Here is a 26,814-nt window from a genome sequence, read left to right on the forward strand (position 1 = left end):
GCCACAGGTTGGGGGATCGAGAGGCGAATCACCTGCTTCGGCTCCTTTGGTCTCGGAGCCGTTGGAGGTGTGCAGCTCAAACTCTCCCCCCTCGGCCCCGAAGTCTCCTTTGGCGCCGATGCTCATTCATACGGTTCCGGATTCGGTGCCGATGGTGTTGGAGCCGTTTCGGAGCCGGTCCCCTGGTCTATCAGAGCCAAGAGAGAAGTCGTCTCGACCCCCATCTATTTCCTCTAAATCCTCCAGGTTGTCCAACTCAGATTTGGACAGAGTTATCCAGAGGCTTTTCCAGTCCCCGTTTTTTGCTAAAATGGTCTCGGCGCCAGCCCACTTGGCTCCGGAGCCACCCCCACTTCGACGCATCCGATTCCTCCTCCAACCTCCTTGGAGCCATTGGAGTCGGTGATGGTAGAGAGGAGCAGAGTTGTCCAGTCAGAACTGAGACTCCCTTGGAGCTTCTCAGTTCCGACCATTATTCCTACCTTGTCCTCAGCGTCAGGGTTCGGTTCCGGGACTTCCTCGGTCGGGGCCGAGGGGAACACTTTGGAACTGGTAGCTTCGGTGCCTAGTCTCCCCCTCGGAGCGTCGGCCGCAGGGATTCCCGGTACCGTCGTGGTCTCTCAGCCGGTGTCCTCCGTAGAGTCTGGAGGTCCTGCTTTTGAGGCCATGAGGAGTGCGCTGGCCATGTCCTTGCCGGCTAAGCAAGTCTCTACCTCACCGTCCCTATACTTGGGAACTGGTGCTTCTGGTGTGCTTCAATCCCACGACAGTGGCGCCCCAGGGCCTGAGGATACCCCCTTGGGGGGTTCCCTTCTCTCGGGAGGTCCTTCTGAATCCGCTTCAGATGAACCTCCAAGAAAAAAATTGTGCAAGAGGAAGCACATTGACTCCCAGGATGAGTCTATCACTTCAGATACTGACCTTGATGATGTGGAGGGGTCCCCAAAATTGTCCTCGGATGACGTCTCATTCTCAGATATCCTCGAGATCCTGAGACAGAGAGGCGATTGGCAATCCAAAACCCCTTCCGTGGAGGAGTCAGTCTTCCTCAAGGCCTTTGGGGCCCAGCCCTCTGCCTCCTGGGTGTCTCCACCCTTCGATGAATTACTAGATTTAGTTTCTCGAAGGGTGTAAGAACACCTTGATTCTGTGGAACCGGTGCCCGCCAGGCCTAACAAGTTCCTCTCAGCCCCTCCTCAAAAGGAATTTTTGACCAAAGGAGTTGCAGTAGATGCGATGGTGGTTGCATCTGCCACTCAGCAAGACATGGCAGAGGCTTCAACGTCTATTCACCCTCCTAATAAGGATTCCAGGAGCATGGATAGGTACGGGAAGAGTACCCTTTCTTCAGCGGCCTTTACCCTGCGGTCGCTGAATTACCTTTGTCATTTCACCAGGCTCCAAAGGGACCTCCTCAAAGAGTTAGGTGAGTCTCTTACGGGTAATCTTCCTGAGGCATTAGCCCAAACTGTTGGCGCCCAGATGACTACCCTATCTTCGATAGTCAACTCGTCCATGAGGCTCATCTCATATGTGGCCGAAGGGGCGAGTAGAGCAGCGGGAACAGGCGTGGCTCTTAGAAGACACGCCTGGTTACGCTTGTGTCCCCTTGCGGAGGCTTTTTAAGTCTTCCTTCACCGACGCCCCCTTTGATGGGTCCTCCCTGTTTGGACCCAAGGTGAAGGACACACTGACTCGGTGCGAGCAGGAGGGCAAGACCTTGACTGCCGTGGGGGCCCGTTTTTCCACTCCCTCTAGACCTTACCCCAAGGCCCAGAGAGGAGGGAAAATGTGGTTCAGGAAATCTCAAAGGTCTTTCCCTACTCCACCGAGTGATCCCCCCCTCTAGAGGCAGGGGGGGGATTCAGGAAGACGCCGTCCCAGAGGCGGCAGAGGCCCCCGTAACTCTGGAGACCGCGATTCCTTTCTTGGTCCATCCTACGCTCCCCGTCCCTGAGACATGGCCCGACTGTGCATCTCCGGAGCCAGTCGGGGGTCGTTTTGCGGAACACCCACAGGCCTGGGAATCTATCACCAAGGATCAGTGGGTGCTCTGAACCATAACCGGAGGCTATCTCATCCCTTTCATCAAGATCCCCCCTCTTCCTATCAGGAAAATCTCAGACGTGCCACCCAGTCAGCGGGATCAAGCAGCGGTCGAGGTTTCAAAGCTGCAAAGAAAAGGAGTCCTCCAGCCTGTCCCCGCCGACCAGATCGGATCAGGAACTTACTCGACTATTTTTGGTGCCAAAAAAGACAGGGGACTTAAGGCCCATTTTGGACCTCAGCTCATTGAATCGCTTTGTAAAAAAATCCAAATTCCGAATGATCACCCTTCAGTCCATTCTCCCGTTATTGGAGAAGGATGTCTGGATGTGCTCCATAGATCTCAAGGATGCTTACTATCACATTCTGATAAATCAAGAGTCCAGGAGTCATTTACGCTTCTGCCTGGGAACCAGTCATTTCCAGTTCCGAGCACTGCCCTTTGGTCTCACCACAGCCCCCAGGGTGTTCATCAAGTGTCTGGCAGTAGTGACAGCTCACTTGAGAAGTCTAGGATTCCAAGTGTTTCCCTATTTAGACGACTGGCTCCTTACTGCCACCTCCAAGCATCTATTAGTTTGGGCGCTTATGACCACAGTCAGTTTGGGTCATTCACTAGGAATCACGTTCAATTGAGGAAAAACTGTGCTGCAGCCGTCTCAGCGTATTACCTTTATAGGCGCAGAGTTAGACACAAGAAGAATGCGGGCATTCTTGCCGGCAGAATGGATTCAGGTCCTGTAGTCTCAGGTTCAAACCTTGTTACCCAGATCACGAGTTCAAGCCAGACTGATTCTGCAGTTATTGGGCACGATGGCCTCGACTATTCTTCTAGTCCCCTTAGCCAGGCTGCACATGCGGGTGCTGCACTGGCTACTGTCGGTTCAATGGTCCTTTCAGGATCTTCCCCTAAACCATTTGGTCCAGATTACCGAAATTTGCCATCAGGACCTACGTTGGTGGCTGCTTCGGTCCAACCTGGACCAGGAGCGACCCTTTGCCCTTCAGCCTCCCGTCGCCACAGTGACCACGGACGCCTCCCAGACAGGGTGGGGGGGTCATTATCTGGACAGGTCTGTCCAAGGCACGTGGCAGGCTCACGAAACGCACTTACATATCAATATCCTGGAAATGAGAGCGGTGCTACTGGTGTTGCAAGCACTTCATCATGCTCTTCCACGGGGTACTATTGCGATCCTATCCGACAACATGTCGGTAGTCTGGTACATAAACAAGCAAGGCGGAACCAGGTCCTACCCTCTTTGCCGAGAGGCCATGAAAGTGTGGCATTGGGCGATTTCTACCCAGCGTTTCCTAGTGGTAACGCACATTCCAGGGAAATCCAATGTGATTGCAGACAGGCTGAGCAGAACTCTCCTGTTACCCCACGAGTGGTCCCTCAACGACAGGGTGGCTGCAAACATCTTCGCCAAGTGGGGCCTCCCTTGTTGCGACTTGTTCGCCAGTCCTCACAATGCAAAATGCAGGGACTTCTTCACTCTGACTCCCTCTCAGGGGCAGATTCCCAGGGACGCTCTAGCTCACAGTTGGCCCCTCGGTCTACTTTACGCCTTCCCACCGGTTCCCCTTCTCCCAAAGGTGATACAGAAGGCGATTTATCTTGGGAGCAACATGATTTTGATTGCTCCACACTGGCCCCGTCAGGTTTGGTTCCCCTTCCTTCTGAGGTATGCGGTGGAGGGCCCATGGTTTCTGGACCTGGTGCCCGACCTGTTGACTCATCAATTGGGACAGTCTCACCCATCCCTCAGGTCCTTGAGGTTGGCCGCTTGGTTACTCCACTTCCAACCTTAGTCAGAGATAACTCCTTTTCTCCAGAAGTCATCCACATTTTGTCCTCTTCTCACAAACCTTCCACTGTTAAACTGTATTCCAGCAAGTGGAAGAGGTTTGCTCTTTGGGCCCAGCAACGAGGTATAGATCCCCTTACCACCCCAGTACCTCAGGTTTTAGAATTCCTGGCTTCCTTGTTTTATTTGGGCTCTTCAGTTTCCACAATTAAAGTCCAACTGGCGGCTATCTCTAATTTTCATGTCTCCTTTGAGCCTTCCTTAATGGCAAACAGGCTTTGCAAATCTTTCCTTAAAGGAGCGTGGCTCCTTCAGCCCCCAATAGCCCATCCTGTGCCCCCTTGGGACCTGAATATGGTTCTAGCTTCTTTAACTGCCCGCCCCTTTGAACCAGCAGCTACTTGTGATATAAAATTTCTATCTTGGAAAACCGCCTTTTTCGTGGCAATAACCTCTGCCAAGCGGGTCTCAGAGCTTCAGGTTGTCTGTTCTAATCCTCCTTATTTGATCTTTCACAAAGTCAGAGTGTCCCTCAAGTTAAATCCCTCTTTCTTGCCCAAGGTAGCATCCCCCTTATGCATTCAACAATCCCTGGAGCTCCCTGTGTTTTTTCCCAAATTCTCCAATAGCGCAGAATATATCTTCCTCCAGTTGGATGTTCACAGACAACTGCGCTTTTATTTAAGTAGGACCAATCAGACACGAAAGTCAGATCAGCTGTTTGTGTCCTTTGCGGAAAATAGGTTGGGTCAACCGGTGGCTAAAACCACCATAGCCAAATGGATTAAAGATTGCATCTCCTTCATTTATTGACGTTCGGGCAAAGAGCTACCTTTCCCAGTCAGGGCTCATTCTACCAGGGCAATGGCTACTTCTGTAGCATTCCACTTCAAATTATCGATAGATGATATCTGTGCGGCCGCTACCTGGACTTCTCCGCACACCTTCATTTCTCATTACAAGATAGATGTGGCTTCTCGAGGTAGAGCTTCCTTTGGTTCCACAGTTCTCAGGAGTGTTTTCCAATGAGCCACCCGGGATTTAGGTGCTAGGGATGCTGTCCCATCAGTTATGAATGTAGAGATAGGATCCCATTACATCTTTTAGTTATGTACTTACCATAACCCGGATGTATGGGATCCATCTCGCTACATTCATCTCCCTCCTTCCCCCTTCCCATTGGATTTAGAGGGAATGCTGCTACTTACTGAGTTTTTCTCTTGAAGGACTTTAGTTTGTTACAGTTGCTGGTATGCCTCTGTGTCTGGATGTAGGTATGAAAGCGAACAAACAAGAACTGGGGAAGCAGGCATGGTGCATTCTGGGATAAGGGGTAGCCCAGCCAATTAGAGACTTTGTTCTACTATATAGTGGCCGAATCAGAGCCGATGGATCGTCTCCGAACCCATCAGTTATGAATGTAGGCGAGATGGATCCCATACATCCGAAGTTATGGTAAGTACATAACTAAAAGATGTTAAGTTGTCAATCTTGCCTTCATTCTTGCTGGATGAGTTCGGAGCCGATCCTCGGCTCCGACTCGGCCACTCTAAAAGCTCGAGAGCTAGTTCCACCGGCTCGAGGCTCCCCTATATCCCACAATGCTAGGCGGTAACTCCTCAGATCTCGTTTGCCGCTACAGCGATCGAGGTGCGTTCTTACCGGCTCAGGTTAGTTTTGGTATAGAAACTAGTTTTCTTAGCCTTTTTCCCCTTATTTTAAGTTAGTTTTTTTATATAGAGTTATTGTAAAGTAGTCTATCCATTCCCTGTTAATTTCCACCCCTTTTTCCAAAAAAACTATAGAAATTTTCCCTCGGGCCTTAGGCCCAGTCCCTCCCTTCCTAGTAGTGAGTGACTGTGTTTTGTAGGGATTTTATTAATAATTATCTTTAACTTAATTTAAGTTAGTTTAATTATATTTTAAGTGTAATCGGTGTGTGTGTGTGTTTTGTGGTTACACTTTCCCCTTAGATATGTCTAAGGAATCAAAGGTCTCAGGCTTTAAGAAGTGTGACTCATGCTGTCAGAAGATGTCTCTGACAGACGGTCACACTTCTTGTGTGTACTGCCTGGGGACCTTTGCACCTGCAGGACTCATGTGCTGTTTGTCATGGCTTCAGCCCTAGAGTCCTGCAGGAGTGAAAAAATAAACTCATTTTAAGGCGTTTATTGAAGCCTGAGGGTCCCTCAACTCAATCATCGGGGAAACCCTCGAAGCCTTCCAGACCTTCGGCTCCAGCCTCTGAGCCGTCTTCTGGAGGTCCTAAGGCTATTCGAACATCGGCTCCGGCCGGAGCCGATGAATCTCGAATAAAAGCCCCTACGGTGTCCTCGGCTCCGGCTGGAGACGAGGAAGACATAGCTGAGTCGCCTCCGATCAAGTTGTCGGAACCGACATCTAGAAAACGGTCCCGTTCTCCATCTATCGGCTCCGTTCATTCGGCTCCAGCATCTCCTTTGCTGTCTGAATGGAGCCATAGATCCCACTCTTCTAGGTCTTCCAGGTTATCGGACCATGACCTTCAGAGAGTAGTGAGTCAACTTCTTAAATCTGAGGCGCTAGCCCAGATGCTTCAAAGTCCGACTCAACAGTCGAGAACGATTCCCATCACTCAAAATGTTCCTCCTCTGACTATTTTGAGTTCGGAGCTGGGGCGGCTCGGACCCGAGACTGTGGTGGCGTCGGAACCGATACCTTTGTCTTCGGTTCCATCGTCTGCTCCGATGTCTTCCTTGGAAGAATCTCGGCGCCGGACTTCCCTCGTCGGCTCCGAGGGGGCGAGTGGCATCAGACCCTTGTCCGACCCCGCTCTCCCTCGGTGCTTCAGCGCTGGTGAGTTAGGCTCTGACTTCGGCCTCGGAGCCATCACTGTCGGTGCCGGGGGAGGTTTTCAGTTTTTCGGAATGGAGACCTCTGGCTCTGCCTGACAGGGGTGCCTTCGAGGTCATGAGGAGCGTGTTAGAACCAGGTTCAACTCCACAGTCGGCTCCTTCTGCCCTTCCCCCCATGGTGCCTCCGGTGATTTCTACTCACTCTCTCATCCCCGACCGTAGAGAGCCAGCTCCTCAAGTTTCCCCAGTGGGGATCTCCTCCTTTTCCGAGGCCTCTCCTGATCCTGTAGGAGAGCCCCCTAGGAAGAGGCAGTGCAAGAGGAAGCACATTGACTCCCCTGAGTCTGTCACCTCTGACACTGATTTAGAGGATTCTGAAGGTTCCCCTCGTTCCCCCTCTGAAGATATCTCCTTTGTAGACATCCTTGAAATCCTAAAACAGAGGGGGAATTGGCCAGCCCTCAACCCTTCAGAGGATGAATCAGTGTATCTTGAGGCGTTTGGCTCTCACCCTTCCACCTCCTGGGTGTCCCCTCCCTTTGACCCCCTCATGCAAGTGGTGGCAAAGAAGGCTTGGGCGGCTCCTGATTCAGTGGAACCCACCCCCAGGAGACCATCAAAATTCATAACGGCCCCCAAGGACAAAGAATTTTTGACCAAAGGTGTCTCTGTTGATGCTATGGTGGTGGCTGCGGCCACCAAGAAGGAGTTAGCTGATCCTTCGGTGCCTGTTCATCCTCCTAACAAAGAGTCTAGGTCGATGGACAGGTACGGGAAGCGGATGTTCTCGTCAGCGACCTTTACTATGAGATCGCTGAATTACCTGTGTCATTTCACTCATCTTCAGAGGGATTTGCTCAAGGAAGTGAGTGAAATGTTGAAGGACCCAACAGCTGCGGGTTGTCAGGATAGGATGAACTCTCAGCTGGCAACCCTTAATTCTATAACTAACTCCTCCATGCGCCTCCTTTCATATGTGGAGGATGGAGCAAGTAGAGCGGCAGGTACAGGTGTAGCCTTGCGTAGGCATGCCTGGATGCGGCTATGTAACTTTGCGGACCCTTTCAAGGCATCCTTCACTAATTCCCCCTTTGATGGATCATACCTCTTTGGTCCTCAAGTGAAGGAAACCCTGACTAGGTGCGAGACTGATGGCAAAACTCTCTCTGCCGTCGGAGTCCATTTTTCTACTCCTTCTAGACCTTACCCCAAAGGCCAGAAAGGGGGAAAGATGTGGTTCCGCAAACAGTCTCAAGGAGATTTGCCTGACGCACAGAGTCGATTCCCCTCTATGGGCAGAGGGGGGAACAATAATGGTAGACGCCGTCCTAGAGGCAGATGGGGCCCGCAGAATCAGGGCAGTCGAGAATCCTTTTCCGACAAGCCCTTTCAGCATCCCTGAGGTGTTGCCCGACTGTCCACCTTCGGAGGCAGTCAGGGGAAGGTTGTCACTGTACCCAGAAGCCTGGCTATCCCTAACTCAAGACAAGTGGGTACAGTCTATCATTTCCGAAGGCTACAGAATCCCTTTCCTTTTCATTCCGAAGCAATCCAAAAAATCCCTTCCAGATGTTCCACCCAGTCAAAGGGAACAAGCAGCTTTAGAAATTTCAAAGCTGCTCACAAAAAGAGCCATTCAACCAGTTCCAGCAGACCAAACAGGATCCGGAATCTACTCCAAATTCTTTTTGGTTCCAAAGAAAACAGGGGACTGGAGACCCATTCTGGATCTCAGCAACTTGAACAACTTTGTCAAGAAAACAAAGTTCCGGATGGTCACGCTACAGTCCATTCTACCCCTTTTGGGGTGGGACAACTGGATGTGCTCGATAGATCTCCAGGACGCGTACTATCACATCAGAATGAGTCGACGCTCCAGGAGGTTTCTCCGCTTCAGGCTGGGAATCAGTCATTTTCAATTCAGAGCCCTGCCCTTTGGTCTCACTACAGCCCCCCGAGTGTTTACCAAATGCATGGCAGTGGTAGCCTCTCATCTGAGACGACAAGGATTCCAGGTGTTTCCTTATTTAGACGACTGGCTCATTACAGCCCCCACCAAGCATCTTTTACTTCTCGCCAGAGACTACACCTTTCTCACATGCCAGGCACTAGGCATTTCAATAAACTACGAAAAGTCTGTCTTATCGCCTTGTCGTGTTATTACCTTCATAGGCGCAAATCTAGACACAGTCAATATGTCAGCCAGACTCACAGAGCAGAGAATAGCAGACATACACAGGCAGGTCTCTCTTGTCTTGCAGAGCAACAAAGTCAAAGCCAGACTAATCCTGAAAGTCTTAGGAATTATGGCGGCGGCCATCCCCCTTCTACCATTAGCTCGCTTCCATATGAGAATTTTACAATGGATGCTTTTCACACAATGGTCTTACCAAAGGCTTCCAATGTCCCATCCTATTCGGATAACTCAGTCGTGCAAGAATCACCTCTCTTGGTGGATCACATCTCCCCAACTCCTCCTAGGGAGACCTTTCGTCCCTCCCCCTCCGGTTGCTACAGTGACAATGGACGCCTCCCTGATCGGGTGGGGGGGGCATTACCAGGGCAGGACAGTCCAGGACATGTGGCAACCATTCGAGTGCCATTTGCACATACACGTCCTAGAGATGAGAGCAGTGCTTCTAGCGTTGCAAGCTTTACAAGACTCTCTTCCCAAGGGAACTATAGCAATTCAGACGGACAACATGTCTGTAGTGTGGTACATCAACAAACAAGGCGGAACCAGATCTTACCCCCTATGTCGAGAGGCTCTCAGACTGTGGCAATGGGTGATTTCTTCTCAGCGATTTCTGTTAGCAACGCACATCCCCGGGAAGTCCAATGTGATTGCAGACAAATTGAGCAGAGCTATTCTCATGCCTCACGAGTGGTCTCTGAAGAATTCAGTGTTGGAGAAAGTTTTTCGAAAGTGGGGGCGGCCTTGCTGCGACCTTTTCGCTACTCCCCAAAACAGCAAGTGCGACGATTTTTTCACCCTCTTTCCCCAACCAGGCCACCCCAGCAGAGACGCTCTAGTGCACGTTTGGCCCCGGGGACTTTTGTATGCTTTTCCTCCCTTCCCACTGATATCTCAACTGATACAGAAAGCCATCGCTCAGGAAGCTTCCATGATCCTCATTGCCCCTTACTGGCCTCGACAGGTTTGGTTCCCATTTCTCCACCGTTATCTGTTGGAGCAACCTTCGCATCTGGACCCAGTTCCAGACCTCTTGACCCATCAGTCGGGTCAGTTGCACCACTCCCTTCCTTCTCTGAACCTCACAGCGTGGTTCCTCCAATTCCAACTTTAGCCAGGCTTCCTCTGATATCTCACTCAGTTAGAGATATCTTGATAGCCTCTCATAAATCTTCCACTCGGAAGATTTATCATAACAAGTGGAAACGTTTTTCCTATTGGGCGCAGTCAAAGAATATAGATCCTTTCACTGCTTCCATTCAATCAGTTCTAGACTTTCTAGCCGATCTTTTCCATTCAGGTTCGTCTCCATCTACCATTAGAGTTCAGTTGGCAGCAATTTCGAACTTTCATGTTGGAGTCTCAGAGTCCTCCATTATGTCTCACAAACTCTGCAAAGCCTTTTTAAAGGGAGTTTTTCTCCTCAAACCACCCATCAGAGATCCTCCTCCCCAATGGGATTTCAACTTGGTTCTGACGTCCTTAATTCTTTTCCCCTTTGAAGCGGCTTCATGTTCAATAAAGTTACTTTCTTGGAAAACACTCTTTTTAGTAGCTATCACTTCATCTAGAAGAGTCTCTGAACTCCATGCTCTGTGTTGTCGACCCCCTTATCTTGTTTTCCATAAGGATAGGGTGTCCTTACATACTAACCCGTCCTTTTTGCCCAAGGTAGCTTCACTTGCAAATTTGAATCAAACCATTGAGCTTCCTGTTTTCTTCCCAAATTATTCTAATAGGTCAGAACAAAAGTTACACTGTTTAGATGTTCATCGCCAACTTAGGTACTATTTAGACAGGACCAAACAATTCAGGAAATCTGACCAACTGTTTGTTTCTTATGCAGAAGGAAGAATGGGCCTTCCAGTTTCTAAAGTGTCTCTCTCTAGATGGCTTACTTCGTTGATTACCCTAGCGTATGAGATAAGACATCAACAGTTGCAATCCAAACCCAGGGCTCATTTGACTAGAGCTTTAGCCACTTCCATAGCTTTCCAAGATAGGCTGCCTATTGATTCGATTTGTTCTGCAGCTACTTGGGCTTCTCCCCATACCTTCATTTCTCATTATAAGTTGGACTTGGCCTCTAGAGACCGAGCCAACTTTGGTTCCACTGTACTCAAGAGTCTGTTCCGATAGGCCACCCGGGACAAGGTGCTAGGGACGCGGTCCCATCCAGCAAGAATGAAGGCGAGATTGACAACTTAACATTTAGAAGTTATGTACCTACCATAACGTTCCATGTTAGTTGTCTTCTTCTCGCCTTCTTTCTTGCGTCCCACCCTCCTTCCCCCTAGCCAGGACAGACCTAGAGGAGTTTTTTTTCCTTGTTCCTTATGGAATTTTCTTGCTGGCCTTAGCTTTCAAACGAGATCTGAGGAGTTACCGCCTAGCATTGTGGGATATAGGGGAGCCTCGAGCCGGTGGAACTAGCTCTCGAGCTTTTAGAGTGGCCGAGTCGGACCCGAGGTTCGGCTCCGAACCCATCCAGCAAGAAAGAAGGCGAGAAGAAGACAACTAACATGGAACGTTATGGTAGGTACATAACTTCTAATTATATGTTATGGTAAATGATGGCAAAGGGACCTTACGAGTGGGGGGTGAAGAGTAACAGCTTTGTTTTATTTGGATTTATTAGTAGACGCCGATCAGTGAGCCAGTTTTCAACTTTGTTAAAGGCATTTTGACATAAAGTCTGTAAATCTATCTGGGAGGCAGCAGAACAGATTAGGATAGAGTCATCTGCATATTGAATGCAGGTTGTATTTCGGATGACTGTATAGAGATCATTAATGAAGATGGAGAATAGGACGGTTCCTAATATTGACCCCTGAGGGACTCCATAGGTGATTGGTAATAGGGAGGATAGCTTATCCTTCCACAGTACAGCCAATTAGATAGGAAAGAAACCAGTGAATTTCCAGGTTATCTATGGAGAGAGTTTTTAGTGTCCATAGGAGTAGCTGGTGGTTTACCATATCAAATGCCTTTGGATAGGTCTAGAAAGAGGGCAGAGGAAAGCTTGTTATTGTTATGGTTTTGATTTATTGTATGAGAGAAGGAAAGAAGGGCTGAGGTTGTACTATGGTGGTGTCTAAATCTATGCTGAGAATGGGCTAGGAGAGTGTTCAAATTGAGGTAGGGTAAGAATTGCTTATGGATACATTTTTCCGTAATTTTAGCCAAGGGTGACAGGATGGCAGTCGGCCTGTAATTTGATAGTTCAGTGGAACTACCCCTTTTATGGAGAGGAATAACATGGGAAATTTTCCAGATGGAGGGGATATAAGCTTCCGAGATGGTTCTATTGATTAATATTGAAATGGGATATGCTATTACGTTTGCGGCTTTTTGAAGATATTCTGCAGGGAGAAGGACTGCTGAAAGGGTGGCGGGTTTCAATTTCCTTGATTAACGATCTGATAAGTGATGTTGGTACTGGTTGAAAGTTGAAGGAGAGGTGAGTATTGGGTGTGGGGTCAGTTAGATTTGGAGTATTGGGAGCTAGTTGGTTGGCAAGGGATTGAATAGTTTCGATAAAGTGTTAAAGCTGTTAGCAATATTTTCCGAAGGTTTCTGTTGGGTAGTCGAGGGGGTAGGGGTAGTAGAATGTCCTGAGTGGAGAAGGTTATTTATACTAGACCAAAATTTTTGTGGTCAATTTTGGTGTTTTTGTTGCAGGTTACAGTAGTAGTTATTTTCTCTACGACACTAGACTTCTTTGTAACATTCCTCAGTTGTTTATTTATAGGTTGGTCCTTTGAGGATTTAGTGTTTCTCCAAGAGGCCCAAGCTTTATTTCTACGTACAGTTTTTTGTCTAGTTTCTGTAGACAGCCACAGTGCTACTTTTTTATTGGTTCTGATTGTACGGGTAGGTGCGTGGTTATCAAGGATAGTAGGAAATGTGGAGTTAAAGTACGAAACTGCTTTGTCTAATGGAAGCAGTTTTAGACAAGACCAGTTGCATGACTGAAGTTCATTTTGGAATTTAGTTTGATTAAAGTTCTTATTGCTCCTAATAGTTCTGAAGGTAGATAGTTGGGGGATATCACTTTTTTGCATGAGTATATAAGTGAGAAAGTGGTCACTTATTTCCAAAGGTTGGGTGCCTGCTTTATACATTTGGGGGTATTTTTTTATCCAGTCTAGTATACTTTTTTTGATGTTGGGCTTACTGATTCTAGTGAGAGAGGATATGACCTGGGTAAAGCCATACAAATTTCTGTGGGTGGTAGGGAAGTCTGAAGAACAGGTGTTCCAGTCAATATTAAAATCTCCGAGAACAATGGTTTCTTGTGGGAAGTTTATGGATAGCCATTGTAGGATGTCATCAAGGGTATTTGTGTTACCTGGCAGAATATAAATACAGACAATATTTATAGATTTGTGTTTGTTAGTTTGTAGCTTAGTAGTAAGTATTTCTGCATTTTCAGTTCGAGGAGCTTGTGGAGAACTACAAATAGTTACATTGTGTAGATTTATATAAAACAGCTACACCCCCCCCCCCTTCCTAGAGGTGTGATCCAGTCTTAAAATATTGTAACCTGGAGGTATAACTTCATTATCAGTGGTAGCAGGTTTGAGCCAAGTTTCAGTAAGGCATAGTACATCTGGGGAGTGTACAGCCAAGAGTGCATGCAAGTAATGGATTTTATTATTTAGACTTCTAATATTTAGGTGACAGATCAGGAGAGAGTCGGAGGTTTTGTTTAAGTTTTGCAGGCTAGTATTATTTATGGGGCTAGTTGCATCAGGTGGGCTTGGGCCTGAGTTAGGGTGAATGTCCCCATCAACTATGAGGTTAGTTTGTGATCTGATTATTAGTTTCTAGAGTTTAAATAAGAGTTTGTGGTAATGTTTAGTTCTGGGGTTAACATAGCTGGCTTGAATGGGATGTTGTGTTTTTGTAGTAGAGGAGTTAGATGTGAGGGGGAGTAGTAGGTGATTAAAATTATTTGATAGATTTGGAGTGTTGATCTGGGATCTAGGGTAGTGAGAGCCTGGGAGGCTATGATATTCATAAGCTATGAGAAGATAGAGAATTATCAGCAGGGGTATTAGGCAATAGGAAGACTTTAATTTGAAAGGTGAGGTTAAGGTTTTTAGAGGCATTATAGAGGTATTTAACTACTGACTGTTTAAAAATGGGGATGGGAGGTCTATTGACCAGATTAGCGTAAAGAAATGGGGAGGGTTTTTGTGATTAGAGTTGGGTCCTATGACTAACTAGGGAAATGCTGATTGGTTCTGTGGAGAGGGGTGTGGCAATGTGGCTATAAATTTACCAGCAGTAGGGGTGAGTGGGATTTGGGGACAGGATGGGGCACAGAGCAAATTTGAGTGCAGCGGGGCTAATCCAAATGAAGCAAAGTCCAAAAAACCACAGGTTCCAATGGTTTCTTTGGAGCCAAAAGCTAAAGTACCAAAAGTGACAGTATCATCACCTCCGGCACCAAAAACGACTAAATCCACATCGGATTGAACCGACTCAAACCTCTTCTGCACCAACCATTGCTTCAGCTCCGATGACCTCTTCAGCACCAACAATAGATGTGAGAGTGTTCAATCTCGCCTTTGTTCTTACACATGGGTTCGGAGCCGATCCTCGGCTCCGTGTCGGCCGCTTGCAAGCTCTGCATCGAGAAGAAGCTCGAGATCACCTAATACCCACAATCCCCCTCTGCCGTTACCTCAGATCTAGTTTGCCGCTGCAGCGTTCGCATCACTGGGTCGAGCTCGAGCACCTGAGATAAGATTTAGAATTTTATTCTTGTATTTTTTCTTGGTACTTTAGTATTATAAAACTATTTAGTGATAATTTGTGTGTGTGTGGTAAGGTAAAGGGAATCTCGGTACCGTTAAGTTGTAAAACTTAGTTAGAGTTCTCTTCGGGGCCTACCACCCCTTATTGGATTTGACAACCAGATTGACTTTCACTACTGGATTTGACAATTTTACTGGACTTGACTTTTTTACTGGATTTGACTTTTTTCTCCCTTATAGTGACATGTCTGAAAAGGCCAAATCGGGGTTCAAGCGTTGCCAATGTGGGCAAAAGATGTCAGTAACTGACAATCATAGTTCCTGCGTCTACTGTCTTGGCCCTCTCCATCTGCAAGAAGACTGCTCTATTTGTCATTCTTTCAGTGGGAGGGTCATGACAGATAGGCGCAGGAAACTAATGGATAGGGGTTTGTTAAAACCTTCCTTTCAGGAGGCTCTGGATGCTTCTGACCAGGCATCCAAGTCCTCGAAGGAATCGAAGATGTCGGAGCCCAAGTCATCGGCTCCGAGCTCTTCGACTAAAGTTAGATCACCGGTTCCACAGACTTCGGGGCCGAGTGTTCAACTGTTATCAGTTTCCGAGCCTCGAGTCTTGGAACCGGTGATGGAGCTCCCTCCCTCGACACTGTTGAGGTCGGCTCCGTCTTCGGTTCCTTCGACCCGTTCTTCTAAGCTCTCCGACATCGATGTGGACCGTGTGGTGCAGAAATTATTGGAACATTCGGCTCTATCCAAACTTATCTCGGTTTCCACCCAATTGGTGTCGAAACTTGAAGGCCTTCCATTATCTCCATCTGTTCCTCCTCCGAGACCTGTCCAGTCTTCGGAGCCGGAAGAGGCTGATCTGCTGATTGTGGAGCCCTCGGTGCCAGAACCGTCCTTTTCTCTGTCGGCTCCTTTCACCTCGACTCCGTCGGATCCGGTATCGGAGTCTCGGAGCCGACGATCCATCCTTGGTTCCGGGGCCGAGAGTCGAACCGACGTTTTGGTTCCGACTCTTCCTCGGGCCTCGGCGGATCGATTCGGCTCCGTCCTCGGGGTCGATGCCTTCGGTGCCTGTCTCGGGGATTCTTCCCATTTCTTCGGAACCGGGAGATTCCTCGACTCGGGACCCGGGGGCCACTTTTGATATTTCCCTCTCTTAGCTCCAGATACCTTTCCTATCATGTTTCTAGACAACCCAGACAACCACATCAGTAGAAGCAGCCTCTCCTCCCCATAAAGGACCGTTATCTTCCTCTGCACCAACGGCCACATCCAAGCGTCGAGCACCGGTGTCTCAGCCACCCCTGGAGGGTGCCCCCTCTTCCTCGGAGGCTTCTTCGGATGCTCCCCCCGAAGAGGTCCCTAGGAAAAGATTGTGTAAGAGGAGACACTTAGATTCTCCACAAGAATCTTTGACATCCGATACTGACTTGGATGAGTCAGAAGGGTCCCCAAAGTCACCTTCAGAAGATGTCTCCTTTTCTGACATCTTGGAGATCCTGAAGCAGAGAGGTGATTGGCAGTCCCTCCCCCCTTCTGAGGATGAGTCAGTCTTACTGAAGGCATTTGGTGTTCGCCCTTCCTCCTCCTGGGTCACTCCGCCCTTCGATGAGTTAATGGAGTTGATTGCTCGAAGGGCGTGGGAGACACCTGACACGGTGGAACCGGTCCCTAGGAAGCCTAATAAGTACATCACTGCACCCCAAGACAAGGCTTACCTAGTTCCAGTGGACGCCATGGTGGTGGCAGCGGCCACGAAAAAGGAGATGTCGGAATCTTCCTCATCTGTCCATCCGCCTAACAGAGATTCTAGGACTATGGACAGATCACGGAAGCGCATTTTAGTTCAGCGGCTTTTTCTATGCGATCCCTGAACTATTTGACCCATTTTACACGTTTATAGAGGGATCTAGTCAAAGAGCTGGGAGATACCCTCCAGGGTACTACAGATGCTGCGGTCTCAGAGAAAGTTACAGCACATCTAAATACCCTTACATCCATTGTTAACTCATCCATGAGGCTGCTATCATACGCCGAAGGATCGAGTAGGGCAGCAGCTTCAGCGATTGCTCTTCGAGGCAATCCTGGATGCGCTTATGTTCATTTGCGGAAGCCTTCAAGTCTTCCTTTACTAACGCCCCATTTGATGGTGCCACACTTTTTGGCCCCAAAGTAAAGGAGACCCTTACCCGGTGTGAACAGGAGGAAAGACTCTGTCTGCTGTCGGAGTCCGTTTTCCACCCTTCCAGACCGTACCCCAAAGGGCAACGTGGTGGGAAAATGTGGTTTCGAAAACCCCAAGGATCTTTCCCAGGCACACAGGGTGATGTCCCCTCTAGAGGCAGAAGAGGGGGCAGAGGTGGAAGACGCGGCCCTGGCGGCAGAGGGGTCCATAAAACCAAGGTGACAGGGATACCCCCTGGAAAACCTTTCCAGCACTCCTGAGAGGAGGCCCGACTGTCCTGCTCTGGAGGCAGTCGGGGTCGCAGCTTTATACCCTCAGGCCTGGCAAAACATTACTACAGACAACTGGGTAAAAGCGTTGTTACCAGAGGTTACAGAATACCATTCCTATCCACCCCCATTCCAAAGAAAACTCCCAGATGTACCCCCATCTGCGAGACCCAGCAGCTATAGAAATTTCAAAGCTGCTAGAAAAAGAGTCATCCAACCAGTCCCAGCGGACCAAATAGGATTCGAACTTACTCAAGGTTCTTTTTAGTTCCAAAGAAGACAGGGGACTGGAGGCCGATTCTGGACCTAAGCAACCTCAACACCTTTGTCAAGAAGGAAAAGTTCGAATGGTCACGCTTCAATCGATCCTTCCATTCCTACAGAAGGGCGACTGGATGTGCTCAATAGATCTGAAGGACGCCTACTACCACATCAAAATGGCCAGGGCGTCCAGGGATCATTTGCGCTTCCGGCTGGGAGCCAGTCACTACCAGTTTCGAGCCCTGCCCTTTGGTCTGACCTCAGCCCCCAGGGTTTTCACCAAATGCATGGCAGTGGTAGCGTCTCATCTGAGATGCCTAGGATTCCAGGTGTTTCCATATCTGGACGACTGGCTCCTGTCTGCCACCACCCGGCATCAACTGATACAGGCCAGGGATTACACCCTACAACTTTGTATTCACCTCGAATTTCCGTAAATTTGAAAAATCTTTACTACAGCCATCACAGCATATCTTATTCATAGGAGCGGAATTAGATACGCATCATTTAATTCTAAGGCTTCCTCCAGAAAGGATAGTCGCACTTCAAAACAACATTTCTCTCCTTCTGTCATCCAAAAAACCCCCGGCAAAGCTGGTTCTAAAGGTCTTGGGTCTCATGGCAGCTTCCCTCATTGCGATACCATTGGGAAGACTGCACATGAGAGTTCTACAATGGCTGCTGTTTGCACAATGGTCGTTCCAACAGCTACCTCTGACACACGAAATTCTGATTACAAACACATGCAAATCACACCTAACTTGGTGGCTTCAGACTTGCAACCTTTCCAGCGGAAGACCATTTGTGCTACCCACACCGTCAGCGACGATAACCACGGACACTTCCCTGATAGGGTGGGGGGGCATCTTTCAGGGACAGACAGTCCAAGGCGAATGGACCAATCTGGAGTACAATCTGCACATCAATGTTCTGGAGTTGAGGGCAGTGTTTTTAGCGCTGCAACACTTTGCTCCCCTTCTTCCTCTAGGGACTATTGCAGTTCAGACAGACAACATGTCTGTAGTCTGGTACATAAACAAGCAAGGGGGAACCAGGTCTTATCAACTATGCAGAGAGGCCATGAGAATTTGGCAATGGGCGGAGTCCACGGGTTGCTTTCTGATCGCAACGCACATCCCGGGGTCATCCAACGTCATAGCCGACAGGCTGAGCAGAGCAATACTGTTGCCTCACGAGTGGTCCCTCAAACAGTCAATTGCGAACATGATATTTCGCAAGTGGGGCCAGCCTTCCTGCGATCTGTTTGCGTCTCCAATGAACGCCAAAAGTCTCAGACGATGGATAGATTTGGGAAGAGTGTCTTTGCTTCAACAACCTTCTCTATTTGGTCCTTGAACTTCTTGGCACACTTTAGTAGACTCTAAATGGATCTGATAACTGAGCTTTCAGACACCCTTGCAGGAGCAGTGCCTGATGATAAGATTGCCTCTCAGCTTGCCACCCTGGAGTCAATCTCAAATTCATCCATGCAGCTTATTGCTCATACAACCGAAGAGACATCTAAAGCAGCAGGGTACAGGCATTGCCATTAGACGTTATGCCTGGATGTGCTTGTGTGATTTTGTGGAACACTTTTAAGTCTTCCTTTATCAATGCTCCTGTTGATGGTACATCCTTGTTTGGCCCAAATGTCAGAGACACATTAGCCAGGTGTGAAAAAGAGAGAAAGACCCTTTCTGCTGTGGGCATTCATTTTTCCGCTTCACAGCGACCTTACTTGAGGAATCAGAGGAGTGGAAAAATGTGGTTCAAGAAGACCCAAGGGCCTTTTCGGGACACATGTGGTGAATATCCCCCCAGGGCAGAAGGGAGAACTCTTCTGGAAGACCCCCCCCATGGGGGTCTGTGTAACCAGGACTCCAGAGATTCCTTTCCTGGACAACCCTATCAGCTCTCCTGAATGGAGGCCCGATTACTTAGCTGTAGAGGCAGTTGGGGAAAGATTTTCTGTTCACCATTCAGCCTGGCTTACAATAACCTTGTATACCTGGGTGCAGAAAATAATTACCAGAGGTTACCACATTCCCTTCAATCTTTTGCCAAAATTCTAAAAGCAAATCCCCGATGTTCCACCCATTCAGAGTGATCTAGCAGCAGTAGAAATTCAAAAGCTGCTTCAAAAAAGAGTCATCCAAGTAGTCCCACCAGACCAAATAGGATCCAGATTCTACTCAAGATTCTTTTTAGTGCCAAAAAGACAGGGGACTGGAGACCAATCTCGGATCTCAGCCTATTGAACAAATTTCTACAACAGACAAAATTCTGGATGGTCACGGTTCAGTCTATCCTTCCCTTTCTAGAGAAGGACGACTGGATGTGGTCTATAGATCTTCATGATGCGTACTACCACATAAAGATGGATAAGCACTCCAGAAGATATCTCCATTTCTGGCTAGGAGCCAGTCATTACCAATTTCAAGTGCTGCCCTTTGGTCTCACCACGGCCCCCAGGGTGTTCACCAAATGCATGGTGGTCATAGCAGCTCCTTTGAGACTACAGGGATTCCAGGTGTTTCCGTATCTAGATGACTGGCTCCTTACAGCCCCCTCCAGGCATCTACTGCCTTATGCCATACAGACTTTGTTCTACATCTTGCTGAAACACTAGGCATTTCAGTCAACAAAGAAAAGTCACAATTGACTCCCACACAGGATCTGGAGTTCATCGGAGCAAGATTAAATACAGTGTCCTGTGTAGCCTCCCTTCCTCTCCACAGGCTGTTGAAGCTAAGATCACAACTTCAAGTAATGATTTCCCAAAACAAAATTCCTGCTCATCTGGTACTACAAGCTCTGGGAACCATGACAGCAATAATAACGTTAGTTCTCCTAGCGAAGTATCACATGCGGCTGCTTCAATGGCTCTTGGTGTCACAATGGTCACTTCTAACACACCCCATATCCCATCCAATCTTGATAAGAAATTGCTGCGAAAAGGATTTATCTGGGTGGATGAAGCCAGAAAGAATCTATGAGGTCATTCCTTTTCCCCCTCTCAGCCCAAGGCCATAGTGACCATGGATGCTTCCCAGATAAGGTGGGGGGCATTTACTGGGAAATACTATTCAAGGCACTTGGTCCCCGCAAGAGGCCAATTTGCACATCAACATCCTGGAATTGAGAGCAGTGCTTTTAGCATTGCAAGCATTCCAGGCTGTTCTTCCTTCCAGGACAATTGCAATTCAATCAAACAACATGTCTGTAGTCTGGTATATCAACAAACAGGGGGAACCAGGTCCTACCCTCTATGTCAGGAAGCTCTAAGGATTTGGCAATGGGCAATCGGCTCTGACCACTTTTTGATAGCAATGCATATTCCAGGAAACTCCAACATGATTGTGGACAAACTGAGCAGATATGTCCTCCTGCCTCACAAGTAGTCTCTCAGTCCCAACGTGGCGACAAATACCTTTCATCAATGGAATCAGCCTTGCTGCGACCTATTTGCTTCTCCCAGAAACAACAAATGAAGCAGCTACTTTGCCCTTATCCCCCCTCATGGGGAGTCCCTGAGAGACACACTTCTTCTCAGTTGTCCCCCAGGACTCCTGTATGCCTTTCTCCCAATTCCACTGATCCCAGAGTTTCTGAGGAAAGCTCAACAGTTAAGAAGCAAAGTGATTCTCATTGCACCTTACTGCCCCCATCAAGTCTGGTTCCCCTTTCTTTGGTCTCATCTGATTCACTGCCTGTGGACTCTGGACCCAGCTCCAGACTTACTGTCTCACCCTCAGGGCCTGGTGCATCCCAGTCTTCAAAATCTCAAGCTGACGGCTTGGTTTCTCCAATTCCAGTAATTGCCAGGCAGAATAACTTCTCCTCTCCAGTGCAAAAGATACTTCTGGCTTCTCATAAACCATCCACAAGAAAGCTTTATCTAAGCAAGTGGAAAAGATTTTCAATTTGGGCATGTACAAACTGCATAGACCTTTTCTCAGAGTCAGTTGATAAGGTCCTGGAATATTTAGCTACCTTATTTGAAACAGGGGCCTCTACATCTACTGTTAAGGTTCATTTGTCTACCATTTCAAATTTTCATAACGGATTTGATGACCATTCCTTGATGTCTCATCGTCTATGCATAATTTTTCTTAAAGGCGCTTTGCATTTAAAATCCCCTTTCAAAGACCTTGTAGCACTATGAGATTTGACCTTAGTCTTATAGTGTCTAGTTCGACAACCCTTTGAGCTAGCAGGTACTTGTAACCTCAAGTTTTTATCTTGGAAGACCCTCTTCCTACTAGCTATCAGTCTGCTAGGAGAATTTCAGAGTTACAGGCTTATATGTGTGCCACCCTTATATCATTTTTCACAAATAAAGAGCATCACTCAGAACCAATCCCTCCTTCCTTCCCAAAGTGGTATCAGAGCCTAATATCAACCAGTTCACAGACTTACCAGTCTTCTTCCCAAATTTTACAAACAAAGGAGAGTACTGTTTACACTTGTTGGACGTCCACAGACAATTACGTTTTTACTTGGACAGAACGAAATCTTCTAGAAAATCAGACCAACTATTTCTATCATTTTTAGGATCCAGATTGGGAAAACCTGTATCAAAGATCACCTTGTCAAAATGTCTAAGAGGCTGCATTACCTTTATATATAACCAAAAATAAACTCAAGCTGTCAACTACAGTTAGAGCTCATTCTACTAGATATATTTCTCGTTCAGCAGTCTTCCATTCCAGGGCTTCTATGGAAGACATGTGCAGCTGGAACTTGGCTACTCCACATTCCTTTATCACTCATTACAAATTAGACATGATCTCTAGGGGAAGAGCATACATTGGCTCTATGGTGCTCAGGAATATCCTTCCTTAGGGCCGCCCATGATATAAAGTAGCTGGGGACTCTGTCCCATCAGTCAAGAATGAATGAAGATTGACAACATCAGATTAAGAAATTTTGTTCTTACCATAATGTTCCATCTGTGTTGTCTATCTTCATTCATTCTTGACATCCCAACCTCCTGCCCCCTCCAAAAGACTCCTGAAGGTTCGGACCTAGTCCTGGGATATTATAGGGTTATACCTTAGACAGGGCTTCTGTATTTTCTTAACTACTAGGCAAATTCAATCTGAGGTAATGGGAAGAGAGGCACTGTGGGTTGAGCCTTAGCTTGAGAGTGTTTGGTTGGCGTGAGCTATGTATAACGGCCGAGTCGGTTCCAAGAGGTCTGAACCGAACCTATCAATCAAGAATGAATAAAGATCAACAACACAGACGGAACGTTATGGCAAGAACTTAACTTCTTTTTCTAATTGCCGTTACATCTGCTAGAAGACTTTCTGCACTTCATGCTCTATCTTGCCTGTCACCTTATATAATTTTTTTCACAAAGACAGGATTTCTCTTTGCACCAACCCTTCCTTTCTTCCTTAAGTAGCTTCTGAATTTGTCCTTAACCAGCCCATTAATTTACCAGTGTTCTTTCCAAAATTTTCCAATAAAGGGGAATATAAGCTTCACTTATTAGATTTACATACATAGCTGAGATTTTATCTCCGCAGAAAAAAGGCATTCAGGAAATCGGACTGGTTGATTATTTCATTTTCAAAAGCTATGTTGGGACAACCTGTATCTAAAGTTATAGCAGCACAATGGTTCACCGAATGTATTTCTTATGTCTATAAATACAAAGGTCTGTCTTTACCAAAACCACCACAAGCTCATTCCACAAAGCCATTCTCCACTTGTTCCACTTTCTTATCCAGCACTTCTGTAGATGACATTTTGTGCTGTTGCTACTTGGTCTAGTGCTCATACCTTCATAGTTCTTTACAAGTTATATATCCTTTCTAGAAAAAGGACAGCATTTGGTTCTGCCATACTCCAGAATATTCTTCCATGAGATCACCCCGGATTGATACTAGCTGAGGACTCAAGGTTGAGGAACTAACAAAAAAGACATCAGATACAAAAGTTATGTACTCACCATAGCAATGCATCTGCGTTGTCTGTTTTCGTCCTTCCTCAACCTACTCTCTCTCCTTCCCCCCTTCGACTGAAAGAAGATATTCATATGGTCTCCTGATATGACCTGGAGGTATTCCACTTTTGATATTTCCCTCTCTTAGCTCCAGATACCTTTCCTATCATGTTTCTAGACATTTAAAGATTTTCTTCCTTTCTATATGTTGTTATCAAGAGGACAAACGATCTGAGTTAATCTAGGGCTTGTTAGAGGATTATGGATAAGGGGAAGAGCTTGAGCTATGGATCCAAAGTCTGAGAAATGGCTGACGTTAGATGCAAAACCCAAAGGTTAAGGAGCAAGCAAACAGACAACACAGATGCATCATTATGGTGAGTACATAACTTTTTTTTGGAGAAGGAATGAGGTTTAAGGTAAGGCAGGAATTGAATGAGCTATGCCATGTTTGATTGACAATGACTATATAGTAGATTATATGTGATGTGTAATGGCTGCAACTGAAAATATGTCAATTTGGTTTGTTTTCATTTATATAAAGTTATAATTGCCTATGTTATAAGTGTGATAATTCAATAAAGATGTAAAAAAAAAGAGGTCCTCACCTCCTTGTACTTCACTTTGATTAGACCCGTCAATCAGTACAATGCCTCATTTGGGATGTACCTCACTAATCATATCAAGCAATTTGAGAGACCAGATGTTTGTAACTAAAAAGATCAAGGACCTAAAAGGTCTGAACTACAAAAAAAAAAAAAAAAAATACTGGAGGCTTTATCCTTGTACTCAGTTTAAATCTGTGTCTTGCTTATAGGGTTATGAGGGTCCAGTAGTCCAAAAACTGTTGTACCTCAATAAATCAAGCAGTCAAGATGACACTAGGGCCAGAGATCTAACATACTCCAACAAATAATTAAGACTAATAGGAAAGATAGATTTGTCATCCAGCACCTACCTCTTTTGTAGAAGAGATTCCCTCTCGAAGTTAAGCAGTGTGACACATTGCCTGCCTTTAAAAGGAGCCAGGCAACTGGACAGGGGTGTGTATAAATTCACCTTTGGTATGAGTGGCCTGATCCTCCACAAAACGAGAGGCAATGCTTAGAGTGGGTACTAGCAAGGAGGACATGGCCTTAAGGCTAACCTGCCTTGTTAACTCTTATGATCATGTAAGCCTAAGGTGAGGGTTTCCTCATTCAGGTCTCTTACTGTGTGATGAAGTAACAGATTTAATATATTGAACTCATTTTGTTAGCTGCCAGTCAGTGTGCTGTCAGGAAACTGATCCTAATTGTTTTTTTTTTCAACAAACTAATGCATAACTTTCAAACTGAACAAAAAAACAGGATAATGCAGACAAAAAAAAGTTGTTCTAAAAGAAAATATTTGTAAAACTAATGATGTTTCTGTATGCTTATTTTTATATAAGATAGGGGGAAAGGGAAAGCACATGTCTTTGTTTATTGACAAAACTGAACAACTTGAAAACAAAATGAAGGCAATTTGTTACTGCAAGCCTGACAGTTGCCTATCATATCCTTATCTGCAACAAGTGGTATTTAATATGCAAGTTTACATTTGTTCTCGAATGAGCAGAAATCCCCCACTTCAAATTAACAAATCTGAATAAGTGTAAAATAAAGAAAAAGTTAATGTATGTCTTTGTATATGTGTGTGTGTTTCTGTGTGCGTGCATGTGTGTATTGTGTGTCTGTGTGTGTTTGCCTGTGAGCATGTGTGTAAGTGAAATCTGAGACAGTTCCCTGGCATAATTAATGCACTAGTGAGGAACACAACATTGTTTTTCACGAACTCAGAGGTTAAACACAGAACCCTCTAAGTATGAAGAGCAGTGACTGAAGAAAAAAATTAAACAAGGCTGAACAGAATGAGAGAGGGTATCTAAAGGTGGCAAACCATGTAAAGTAGGAATGGTTAAGAAGAGACCAGGCTGGGAAACAGAAGAATTGCTCCAAAAGACTTGAAGAAAATTGCTGTTGTTATAATGGATAGGATTGCCTTGTGTCATTTCTTGCTTTACTGAACTACATGAAAATTATTTGTGCAGAGATGATTTTGCTTGATATATTCCTGTTATTTTTACTTTAAATTTTAGTCCAAAATCTTCTTCTTCTTCTGGCTTTTCCTGGTTAGGGGTCGCCACAGCGGATCACCTGTCCGCTCATGATTGGCAGTGGAGTTTTACAGTGTCGAGTTGCCAACCCGGCACCCAACCTTCCACAGAAGGCACACACACACGCACTCACACCTAGGGCCAATTTAGAATGTCCAATCCACCTGCAGCATATCTTTGGGATGTGGGAGGAAACTGGAGCACCCGGAGGAAACCCACGCGACCACAGGGAGGACATGCAGACTCCATACAGAAGGCACCCCAGCCGAGGATCGAACCAGAGAACCTCTTGCTGTGAGGCGACAATGCTAAATTTTAGTCCAAAATAAGAAGGAATATTGCATAAAGTGATAAAGCCCTTACTGCGCACTAGGCCACCTGGCTTTGATTAGCAGTACCTACACTAGAGGAGCTGAGGAGGAGGATGAAAATGAGAAATTGACACTGGCTTGCCCATCCTGATGGGAGGGAGGCAGACCAGTCTTGCAGCAATAGCAGTGTTAAGTATCTAACAAGCTCCATGAGGCAAATGCAGTGTGCTGCTTTATCGGGAGGTTGTGCATGTGTGGAATTGCCCATGTGCCTCCTGAGGCGATGGGGGGTTAGTGTACACTCCCCAGTAGCTATATGATGCAGCAACAGCGTCCTCCAGCTCCTCAGTGGCCCCAGACATGGATCTGGTTGTGCTCGGGGAGGTTAAAACGGGATTAGACCTAATGAACAAGGATAGGGAGAAGCTAGTGGCAGTTGTTAGTCAGTAGTGGGGAGGGAGAAAAAAATCAGAAGGAATGCTAACTTTAAGCTGGTTCATGGTTTTGCTGATATAACGTCAATATTTCTTTCTACATGTTAGGTTCTACTAAATTAAATTGTTGTTTTTTTATGTCACTTGCATTTGCTTTCTAATCCTCAAGTTATGCATTTTCTCTGTTTATATAACCAGGTTTGAAACTTTGGCTGATTCTTATTGCAGCAGAATTCACCCAGTGGCAGGGCAGTCAGTTTCTCTCTTAATTCCAAATGAGGCATCTGAACTGGGACTTTGCGGAGAACTTGTTATGGTTCCACTGGCAGCTTTGTGTCCTTGTTTCAGGCAACACCCTAATAGACCTTCAAGAATATCATCTGTCTCAATATCCTTTATGCTTTCAAAAACTGGAACTCTTCCAGGTGTACATTTTAAATAATTAGACATTGTTGGAGTAAAATGTTTTTTAGTTTTATTCAAATGAATGTTAACAAGTAAGTTCACTAAACACTGATGGACAGAAGAATTCAGATATATTAAATACAACTTTAATTCATGTCTCTCCAAATGCAGTTTTTAAAATCTTTAGCACTTCTTTTAAAAAA

The 26,814-nt window shown here is 46.5% G+C and overlaps 1 long non-coding RNA gene across 1 annotated transcript in view; it reads left to right on the forward strand.

Moving 5' to 3' along the window:
• The window catches only part of LOC122805343, a 198,603-nt gene extending 172,003 nt beyond the window's left edge, over positions 1 to 26,600 (forward strand). The window contains exon 3 of the long non-coding RNA XR_006365357.1: positions 26,405 to 26,600. This is a non-coding gene — a long non-coding RNA (uncharacterized LOC122805343). The remainder of the gene's footprint in view (positions 1 to 26,404) is intronic.
• Positions 26,601 to 26,814: the final 214 nt, after the last annotated feature.

This window comes from Protopterus annectens, chromosome 6.part1 (assembly GCF_019279795.1).
Source record: "Protopterus annectens isolate FY-2018-M chromosome 6.part1, PAN1.0, whole genome shotgun sequence".
Classification (NCBI taxonomy): Eukaryota; Metazoa; Chordata; order Ceratodontiformes; family Protopteridae; genus Protopterus; species Protopterus annectens.